Consider the following 12,221-nt stretch of genomic DNA (forward strand, 5'->3'; position numbering starts at 1 on the left):
CCTACATGCAAGTTGAAAACAATTTTTGCCTGGAAATGACCTTTAAATTAGCCTGTCTCGGAATTAGTATATTCCTAGAAAACTATTCTATCCACCATTACTATGTATGAGGTTCCTGATTGTAGCCATGCAGGATTCCCACCAAACTCTGCATGTTCACCAGTTGAAATAAACAATAATGCCGTGTACACACGATCATTTTTCGGGTTTGTAAAAAAATGACGTTTTTGTCATTAAAAACGATTGTGTGTGGGCTTCAGAGCATTTTTCGGGTTCTAAAAAACACCCCCAAAAAAATTCAAACATGCTCTATTTTTTAACAACGTTTTTAACGTTGTCTTTTTTCGGGTTGTAAAAAATGGTTGTGTGTGGGCTTTAACGACGTGAAAAATCCACGCCTGCTCAGAAGCAAGTTATGAGACGGGAGCGCTCGTTCTGGTAAAACTAGCATTCGTAATGGAGTAAGCAAATTCATCAGGCTGTAACAGACAGAAAAGCGTGAATCGTGTTTTACTAACACAAAATCAGCTAAAGCAGCCCAAAGGGTGGCGTCATCCGAATGGAACTTCCCCTTTTTAGTGCCATCGTACGTTTTGTACATCACCGCGCTTTGCTAGAGCATTTTTTCACGATCGTGTGTAGGCAAGGCCGTTTTAATGATCAAGTTGAAAAAAAATTATTTTTTTCTAGAGCCTAAAAAACATTGTTTTTTACAACCCGATAAATGATCGTCTGTACGCGGCATTAGTTTTGGTCTGTTTGCTCCTGCAAACCTCTGACTGCTACTACAGCAGGAAGTCAGTTATTTAGTGGATACCACCACCAATACCACCACTAAATGACAACGTCCTGCTGTGCTGCCTGCATCCTAGCAACCAAGGCTGATCAAAGATGCTGTGTGGACTGGCCACCTGCATCCTAGCAACTGATGACATCATAGGATGCTCTGAAAAAAAATGTACACAAAACAAAACAAGAAAAAAAAGTGGAGCCCCCCTCAAAATCCACACCAAACCCTTATCCATGCATGCAGCCTGCATATCAGGCCACATGCCCTCAACATGGGGAGGATACCTTGCCATGAGGTGTTTTTTTCAGGTAGGTGGGCAACGTTCATCATGATTGGTGTGAATCACTGGACAACATGATTAACAATACATTTACATCATTGGGCTTTTTTTTTTAAAGAAAGGATGTCAAATGTGTGGTGTGTTTGCTGCAGGTCAGGCTGGATGGCTCTACAGGGCAGGTCTCTGGTACCTCCCCTGGATCTAGAAGATTGGAGAAGCTCTATTTTATGGAAATGCATGTTGCCTGGCTGTGCAGGAATAAGGGGAGCCAGAAACCAGCAGATCCTTTGGGGGTAGCGCCACACACAATAAAACAGTTGCTCCCCATTGAGCTGTATTTTTTAAAATGTGTTTTTGCCTTGGTACATGTCCCCCCCGGGCAGTGCAATGCATGGCTCCCCATGCCCTCATTTTAAGAGAGGGCTTTATGTCATTTTGTACAAACAAAAAAAAACTAGGGCTGTTAGGCCCCATACACACGAGAGGATTTATCCGCAGATACGGTCCAGCGGACCGTATCCGCGGATAAATCCTCTCGAGGATTTCAGAGGATTTCTATGCGATGGCGTGTACACACCATCGCATTGAAATCCGCGCTGAAATCCTCTGCCGATGACGTGTCGCGCCGTCGCCGCTATTATGACGCGGCGACGGGCGCGACGCTGTCATATAAGGAATTCCACGCATGCGTCAAATCATTACGACGCGTGCGGGGAATCCCTTTAGACGGATGGATCCGGTAAGTCTGTACAGACGAGCGGATCCATCCGTTGGAATGGATTCCAGCAGATGGATTTGTTGTGCATGTCAGCAAATATCCATCTGCTGGAAATCCATCCCAGGGGAGATTTATCTGCGGATAAATATCCGTTGGCGTGTACACACCATAGAATCTATCCGCAGAAACCCATTTGATGGGATTTATCTGCGGATAGATTCTATGGTGTGTATGGGGCCTTACTGATCACAATTTTTGTGTTCGATTCATCTTTTTTTTTTTAATCGATTAATCGACTAATTTCGATTAATTATAAGGCACATACAGATCCAACTACTTTTTGCTGATCTCCTTACAGGCTGATTCCCAGTGCAGCTACCAACCACTGGAAACATGGATAGCAGGATACAAAAAACACACAGGCAGTGCTCAATGGGAATAGCATTAAAACTTTTATAGTCTTCAATTAGGTAACAAAATAAATATTACACTGGAGATAAAATCGATGTAGCTACATAAACTAAAAATGGTGCGAGTAATACCAAACGGTAGCAAAAGCAGTCATAAAAACATGTAGCTAAGTATGATACGGGTATGAAAATGTGTACAACGATACCACTGCTGAATCCAGATGAGGAGAGGTTACCATCAGTCCGTTGGCATGTAGATGTCCCGCAAAGGGAACTATCACAACTCCCAGTGGATGGTTGTAGAATCCCAGGTTGATAGAGGGAAGTGATAGAGGGAAGTGTAACAGCCCTTGCGTGTGGCAGATAGTAAGGTCCCGCCGGCATGCAGATATGAAGGCACAGCAAAGGAGCCCTTCAGATGGACACAGCAAGCCCCGCCAGTGTCCGTGATTTCACCGGATCTCCGAACATCTGTCTCCCAATTCAGCCCCTGCATTGTCACCCTATCACATGCATCCCTAGTTGAGTGAGTATGCCAATACACATTTCACAGATATGGTCCAACATTGTCATTAACAGCACAGCTGTTTCAGATTCTGTTTGCTTCAGTTTTTGTAAATCACCCCCATAGTGCTTTAGCAAAATGAATGTTGATCAGCATATCATTATAAAGCATCTTAAAGCACTACATCATAATGCAAAATCATATATTCATCTCCATATTATCCTTTAGATCCCGTACACACGAGGAGACATGTCCGATGAAAACGGTCCGCGGACCGTTTTCATCGGACATGTCTCCTGGGAGCTTTTGGTCTGATGTGTGTACACACCATCAGACCAAAATCCCCACGGACAGAGAACGCGGTGACGTGGCGGTGACGTGGCGAAGTGCGCAAACCAGGAAGTTCAATGCTTCCGCGCATGCGTCGAATCAATTTGACGCATGCGCGGGATTTCGGTCCGCTGGTTAGACGTAATAACCAGCGGACATGTCCGATTAGGCGAACTAAGCATCAGACATGTCTGACGGACATGTTTCCAGCGGACAAGTTTCTAAGCATGCTTAGAAACTTTTGTCCGCTGGAAACCTGTCCGCTAGGCCGTACACACTGTCGGACATGTCCGCCGAAACTGGTCTGCGGACCAGTTTCAGCGGACATGTCTCCTCGTGTGTACGGGGCCTTAGTTGTTACAAATTCACTCCTATTAAATTTATTGTAAAAATTTGATTTAAAAAATGAAAAACAAACATGCCTATACTTAACTGCGCTGTGCAATGCTTTTTTTTTACAGAGCAGCCACAATCCTCTTTTTCTGGGGTCCCCTGCTGGCGCTTCAGGCCCCTCCTCTTTATCGGGTACCTCCAGGGAAAGCCGCTTTCCATGGGGGCCCCCATGTGGGCTCGCTCCCAAATCCTGCTGCTGCATCCATTGATACCCCAAGAAAGTTTACATTGGATTGTCAGAAATAACAATAGATTTCCTTTAACTATATGCATACAATAGGCTGGTAAAAAGGATTTATTGAGTTTATGTAAAGGTCCTGTAGCTCAAATTTTACTGCTTTGGGGGTGGTTCAGCCACTGGCATGGACATTAGATGTAAGCTAAATTGATGTACATATCTTCTCCCTTGTGAGATCAGTAGTCTACTGACTTTCTTCTTACGATGAAGTTGTATTCTACAACGTTCTTAAACTCGACCCTTATTTTACATTTTGAGTTTTATTATTTAAATGAATAATTACAAAGAGTTAGGCTTAATCATACCACATTACAAACATAATTAAAATACAAATAGAAACTCATTTTACCTTGAGGTAGTATTTTTTCAGTGACCTAAAAGTGAATACAATGACGAGAGCATGTGTTGCATTTACAAGAGGGACATAATTAGCAAAAAATGTATGTTCTAAATCTGTTGGCAGTCATTTAACACACTGACCTGTACATGTGACTAAACTCCTCATTAGAATGTCAGAGAAATGTAAATAGCTTCAAGCTCAAAATGTAGGGCACAAAGGGATCTATTTATACATGCTTTCACACAACTTTATATCTTCCACAAAAAAAAAAATTCTGAATTGTGAGTGAAGAATGTATAAATAGACCCCAAGCTGTTAACATATTAATAATTGGATACTTTTCAGCAATGAAAAGGAATTCTCAAGGATTTCAAAGGATGATATAATAAACCAGTGGGTTTGTTGGGAAGTGATGCTATGTGAATAGATAGGCCCGGATTTACAGACATCGGAGCATATTTAGGCCGGCGTAGCGTATATCTTTTACGCTACGCCGGCGCAGCGCACAGAGGCGAACACTGGATTCACAAAGCACTCGCCCCCAAATCTACGCTGGGTTTCCTCAACGTAAGCCAGCGTAGGTTGAAGTGGGCGTGAGCCATGCTAATAAGGGGTGACCCCATGTAAATGATGGACTGAGCGTCATAAAGATACGAATAACGTACGGCGCATGCGCTGTCCCGTGGACGCGTTCCAGTGCGCATGCTCAGAATCATGTAGTCAGTGTTGCGTAGACTATATATACAGTGCAGACAGTGTATTACTGTAATATATATATACCATGTAGTATATATATATATATATATATATATACATGGCAGGCAGTCTATATATACACAGTGCAGTCAGTGTACAGTATATAATACAGTGTATTGAAGTGGTTAAGGGGAACCCTATGACAACGGCGGCATTTATGGCGGCCATCTGTGTCCCTGCCCGTTGGACGGGGAGGGGTGGATGTGGGTGTGGCATGTCGTGGGGGAGGGGAGGGGCGTGGTGGGTGGAACCTTAGTGGAGGAATGCCCAATGCAGGACTTTCACCCACATAAATAGTGCAGTCCCAGGGAGCTCCTATCATAGAGCTCCCATGGTGAACTGGACGGAGGTACATGATAATACATTATAATACTCTGTCTGACAAGTAAGCAATGGCCTGACCTTGCTGTGTGGCCTTTTGAACAGACTTAGGCCCCTTTCAAACAGACAGCTGTTTTGCCGCAGCTAAAAGCATGACCCCTTAAAATCCATAGCAGACTCAGGGGCCTGGTATGCTCCTGTAGGGGGAACCCATGCCGTTTTTTTATTTGAAATTTGGCGTGGAGTTCCCCCTCAACATTCATAACAGTGCTTGGTATTGGCAGGGAACCAGGTCGGATCCCCGTTTAATATCGTGCCACGGCTAAACGCAACCGCAGCTAAAAGCACTGTACAAATGCAGCTGATCGCTGTGCCTGGAGTCTTGAATTCCAGGAAAACATAAACATGCTTTTAGCTGCGGCAAAACAGCCGTCCGTGTGAAAGGGGCCTTATAGTTTACTTTCTTGCAATCTAAGGGTGCATTCACACCACGATTTTGTCATCCTTTTTTTACTCACGATTTTAGCTTTAAAATCGTACAAATCTGTATGGCAAAACGGATCCATTCACTGCCATTCATTAATTTAGGTCCCCAAGTGCATCCGATTTGATCCGCATACGATTTGATACGATTTAAAATTGCATGAAAAATCGTGTTTGACCAAGATTTTTGGTCCTGATTTGAAATCGTATTAAAATCGTGTCCGTTTTTTTTTTTATATTGTGGTCAATGTAAATCGTACTAAATCGGATGACTGTGCGATAAATCGTACCCGATTTTTTATTACTAGGGTTGAGCGAACCCGAACGGAGGTCCCCGCAAATTCAATAACCAGACCCTTTAGGTCTGGTATGGATATTCAGGGGAACCCCGCCGTCAATTTAAAACAAAAATGACGTGCGGTTCCCCCTAAATATCCATAACCAGACCCTTCAGGTCTGGTATGGATATTCAGGGGAACCCCGCCGTCAATTTAAAACAAAAATGACGTGCGGTTCCCCCTAAATATCCATAACCAGACCCGTTATCCGAGCACGTTGACCTGGCCGGCCGCAGAAAAGAGGGGGGGACAGAGTGCGGCCCCCCCTCTCTCCTGAACCGCACCAGGCCACATGCCCTCAACATGGGGAGGATGTACCCATGTTGATGGGGACAAGGGTCTCATCCCCACAACCCTTGCCCGGTGGTTGTGGGGGTATGCGGGCGGGAGGTTTATCAGAATCTGGAAGACCCCTTTAACAAAGGGGACCCCCAGATCCTGACCCCCCCCCTGTGTGAAATGGTAATGGGGTACACTGTACCTCTACCATTTCACGAAGGAAGTGTAAAGTATTGTAAAAAAACACACTGACACCAAAGAATAAAGTCCTTTATTAAAAAAAAAAAACATCCAGCGGTGACAAATCCACTCGTTCCCGGCTTCCTGCGTTGTCCTGATCCTGCGACGGCTGCGGGTGATCTCCCGCGATGAGAAGATCCAGCGTCGGGTGATCTCCGCTCCGGCGATGTGAAGATCCATCCATCCGGCGCAGCAGCATCCCGGACCTCCTCTCACCGCTGGGCACAGCCCAGCGAATGAGCGGCTGAAGCTGTGACATTTCTTATATAGAGGAGGCAGAGCCACCCGTCACGTGACACCGCCCCCTCTGACGTACCCTCTGCTACGTCACTGGGGAAGCCCGAGATTAGGAAAAGGTCCCCATAACGGGTCTGGTTATGGATATTTAGGGGGAACCGCACGTCATTTTTGTTTTAAATTGACGGCGGGGTTCCCCTGAATATCCATACCAGACCTGAAGGGTCTGGTTATGGATATTTAGGGGGAACCGCACGTCATTTTTGTTTTAAATTGACGGAGGGGTTCCCCTGAATATCCATAACTTCAAAAATCTTCTTTTTCCCAGACATTATTTAAAATCAGGATCCGATTTTTTAGTGAAAATTTTGACATATGATTACATTACGATTTTGTCACATACGATTCCATCCGATTTAACCATCCATCGGATGGTAAAATCGTGGTGTGAACCTAGCCTAACTGATATTGATCAGTTTTCCCTTTTCATGCAGATTCCTGGGACAATAGGTCCTACAAACCTTATATATACCCACGAGAATCCTGCAGCAAATCTTTTTATTTTTTGTTTGCCAAGTGGTATATTTCATCCACCTAGACAGTCCAGGTAACTTTTTATTTTTGTTTGCTTTTTCATCCTTTTCTACTTTCACTACAAATACACCCCATCCTACATTTAGCAGCCCCCACTTGGATTTGCATAGGTTCATGGCAGCACATCACTGATTGCACATCTTTTGCCTGTTCACATTTTCTGGTGCAAACCAAACAAAATCTTTTCCAAAAGGCTTTACACATATGCCATATGACTGTGTATACCAATGTTTAGGGGTGTACTCACTTTTGTTGCTAGTGTGATGAGTTATTTTGAGGGGACAGCAAATTTACAATGTTATACAAGTTGTACACTCACTACTTTACATTGTAGCAGTGTCATTTCCTCAGTGTTGTCACAAGATATATAAGAAAATATTTACAAAAATATGAGGGGTGTACTCGATTTTGTGAGATACTATATATATATATATATATATATATATATATATATATATATAACAGGGCTTTTTTTCAGCGGGGAACGCAGTTCCGGCACCTCCTGGACTGACTATATGTAATGGCAAGGGGTGCTGGGGTGTGCCGCAGGGTATTGATGCTCACTGCTGGGGATCTATTTTTGCAGGGGGGTCTATTGTTGCTGGTGGGGGACCTATTGTTGCTGGGAGTCTTATGTTGCTGGGGGGGGTCAGTTGTGGGAGGAGTCTATTGTTGATGGCTGCCAGAGAGTCTATTAATGCTGGCTGTGCGGAGATCTGTTGATGCTGCTGGGAGTCTATTGTTGCTGGGGGGGGGGGTTGTTGTGGGTGGTCCATTGTTGTTAGGGGGATCTACTGTTGCTGGCAACAGGGGATCTATTTTACTGCTTTTCTTGATATCATTACCAAATTCCATACAAATTACTTAGCACCACAAATATATACTTGGTTCTAGATTGTCTAAAAGGGGCAGTACTGGGAGGTGGGTAGAGGGCGGAGAAAAGGGGTGACCCGGAAAGGGGGAGTTCCTGTGCCTATTGTCTGAGGAAAAAAAACTATATATATATTAGGACATTAGAAATTAGAAAGTAGGCAATAAATAAACTATATCTTTCACATTGAGATATATAAAGATATTCATGCTGGTATTAATGTTACTCCTACATAAGATTTTTTGTTAAGGAAAGATGGGAGTGATAAATATTCCATGTGATGAGATCATGTTCACTTCTGTAGTGAAAACAAAATGACATAATTGACCTGTGACTTTCTGTATGTCTTTGGCCAGTGAAAGGATAGATGACGGAAACAGAGAAAGGAAACTGTGTGTGTGTATGTACAAAGAAAAAAAAATGAATGTATGAAGTATATACTGCATGTTGCTATAAAAAATACATGTATTTAAAAATGAGAATACATATTAAGTCCTCATTCACACCATATGTGCAGAAAAGCTGAAGGAAAAAACGTGCAGAGTTAACTTGCAGAGACACATGTTTACTTGAGCTTCCATGTGAGTTTCAGTGAGTTTTTGTGAACCTTGATATCAGCTTTATTTTTATAATTAAGTTTTATTGATTTTCAGCAAACATAAAAAGGAACAGCACAAGTGTTTTCTAGAAAAAACATACAATGGACTACATGACATGTACAAAACAGGCTTCACATATCAATAAACATATTAATAACCCAAAAGTCCCTGTGGCTGTTGTCTCTTCTGCAGTATGCAGAAACTCATGTAAAGACAACACAATACAGCATGTAAAAAGGTCCCTTTTGTACAGTCAGTATAGCTCTTCTGAATGGAACATGCCCGAGAACTAAAATAAGAGGAAAAACAAGGAAGGTAAGGATGGTATAAAAAATAAAAATAAAAATAAATCCTACCTGTTACCAGGGGACAATAAATTCTAACTAGAAGGAATAAAGCATGGCATCAATATGTATCAAGAGTGGAACAAATATTCGTTTAGAATATTTGAACATATTGCAATACTAGAGTCTATTATATTGCAGTACTAGAGTCTATATTGGGTTCCGCCTGAAGCATACCAGGGGGAAAAAAAGGGGATGAATGATTCAGTCCAGTCCCCCCCCAAAAAAGGGAAAGGTGGATATGCCACCTAAAGCATGGGATTGACCCATTTCACACCCGAGGGTGTGGGTCATAAATTAAAAGAATTATTTTCAGTTCAGCCCACAGAAAGTTACAAGAATACTGGCTAAATCAATAGGTATTTGCTAAAAATGCTCCTAGCTAGAAAAAAATTAATGCAGACGTCACATCTAAGGATTATAAGCTGCAATGTATTGCCTTTTTGTTCTTGGGGTTTAGTTATCTTTTAAACTACACCGGTCATGAAAGAAAAAGGTAGGCTTCTTTTTCTGACCTCGCCTTCTTAAGATGCTTGTTCCCGATCTATCATCTATATCTATCTGAGTCAGGGACCCAGAACCAGGATAGAGACAAGGCATTCCAATGCCTAGTACACACATATGTAAAAAAAGGTGGATACCCTGCGCTGCCAATAATAAGTGAATGGAAGCTGCTAACACGGCTTATTTGAAGAAAAAGCAAAAAGTAAAAGAAAAATAAATGTGTAGCGCTCAAACTGACTGTCAATAATGAAAACATGTATGACTGTCAATAATAGTACACACGTTTGGGATTCTCGGCAGTACAAAGTCCGCTGGGAATCCCGAGCGGAAAACCGAGAACTTGCTTGGTAAGTTTTTCCCTCTACACACATAGAAAAACTGCCAGGAAAAAGACCGCCGGGAATCCCGAGGGGAAAACCGAGAACTTGCTTGGTAAGTTTTTCCCCCTACACACATAGAAAAACTGCCAGGAAAAAGACCGCCAGGAATCCCGAGGGGAAAACCGAGTACTTGCTCGGTAAGTTTTTCCCCCTACACACATAGAAAAACTGCCAGGAAAAAGACCGCCAGAGCTGGTTCTCTTTTTTTCCGGCAGTTTTCCTGTCGGGAAAACTGTGATGGAGTATACACATGGCCGGTTTTTCCGGCCAAAAGCTTTCATGTCAGTTTTCCCGACGGGAAAACCAGTCGTGTGTATGAGGCATAACACTTTTCAGACATGTGCTGCAAGCTCAATCCATTGAAGTCAACGACAACCAGGCAACTAATCAATCTTCTTATTTGACTCTTGACAGGTATGAGAGGATTGTAGAGGCTCACTCCTGAACACAGTAGCATCCACCCACAATTTAATATCTTTGTATTCCAACTGGTGAATGGAAAACTATTTATATTTTTTCATATGAAGTTCTTTGGAAACTAGACCAAAATCATCACGCCGAAATATTAAGGCATATAATGACAGCCTATCACTCCATATTGTTTTCACATGTAGCCTATTTTATTAAACACCCTGCTTCATTTGAAAGGTGTTTAATGGATTTAAAATCTGAATGTCACTTTCCACTAGTCACCTGCTGACTAGAAGGTATATTTGACATGATATACAGCAGGGGAGGCTACTCATCTGTCTGAATCTTATTTCAAGCACTGACCAAAACATCATGCCACCGGTCTTTGAGCCAGACATTTATATACATACTTTGGATCTCTGTCCAGACAACATAAATCTTCCCCTCTAACTTTCGTCAACAGTACTTGTAAATCTATTGCTTATTTTCTAGCTATAAATTAGAAAATGTGTTGTAGTGGTGGTGGGGGGTTACATTTCCCTCTATGTATTTGCAACTGGCTACTTTAAAGCCTTGAAGCTCTCCTTTTACAAATAATAAGTGGTTACAAGACTAAAGAAACAAGAGAAATGAATGTTACTTGTACGTCATCAAGGTCAACCATTTACCACGTATATTCTCCAATTAAGTAAATATTAGATGTCAAAACTGTAAATAGTATTTATAATATGAATGCATGCCTTGGTACCTTGGGTAATTGAATGCTTAAAGCAACTTTGTGCATCTTTCATTATTTCTTACACTGTAAATTGCTGAAGCTAAATATTATGTAAACGCTTTAATATTTGCTTTAATATACATTTTCAAGTTATGGCTATAGAAGATTTTACAGCCAGCACTTCACACCGTGCTACAGTAGTGATGGGCAAATCTGTCCAGGTTCAATTGGCTAAGGGTTTATTAAATCTTGTTCAAAATTTGGCAAACCTTAAAGCGGAGGTCCAGTAAAAAAAAGTCAGCAGCTACTAACACTGTAGCTGCTGACTTTTAATTAGGACACTTACCTGTCCTGGTCGCCTGCGATGTCAGCCCCGGCCGAGGCCGATCCCTCGATCCTGGCAGCTCCAGGCACCGCCATCCACAGTAAGTAGTTTCCTACTGAGCATGCGCGAGCAGCAAGGCGCTTTGTGAATTGGCCGGCTGCTCTCTGGGATACACACAGTTCCCAGAAGGCAGCGTGCCCCATTCACAAGAAGAATCCGAGTGTAGGACGAGGAAGAAGATCCACCGTGGAGGATGAAGAGGCAGATTAGGGACTTCCGCATAGCAACCGCTATTTCGGGTAAGTGAAACATTTTTTGTTTAAAACATTTTTTTCAGGGTGGAACTCCACTTTAATATAGAGATTAATCTTATTGGAGTTTATAGGGGCAGATCTTGTTGCTAAAATCGACCTTCACCCTTAAAGGGGTTGTAAAGCAGAAGTTTTTTTTTATCTTACTGTAATGCATTCTATTTTTTTTTTTTATGTCACAATGTAGAGTATAAGATTTCCTATCATCTGTGCCCAGTCTCGCCACACAGAGTTAATCCAGCGCTGAGCAATCCTCTTTTAATGTTCAGTGAAAATTAACAGAATTCCAGATAAAAACTTGCCAAATTATAAAGTCCGTTTCTCTGTTCTTGCTTTGTGTTACAGGTTATTTACATATCCTGGTAATATACAATGAACTTTGGATCACCTCATATTATGATAAACATAACATAACATATGATAAACATGTCCAAGCTCTAGATATGTAAATAACCTGTAACACGAAGCAAGAACAGAGTAACAGACTTTATAATTTGGCAAGTTTT

The sequence above is a fragment of the Rana temporaria genome, chromosome 4 (assembly GCF_905171775.1).
Source record: "Rana temporaria chromosome 4, aRanTem1.1, whole genome shotgun sequence".
Lineage (NCBI taxonomy): Eukaryota > Metazoa > Chordata > Amphibia > Anura > Ranidae > Rana > Rana temporaria.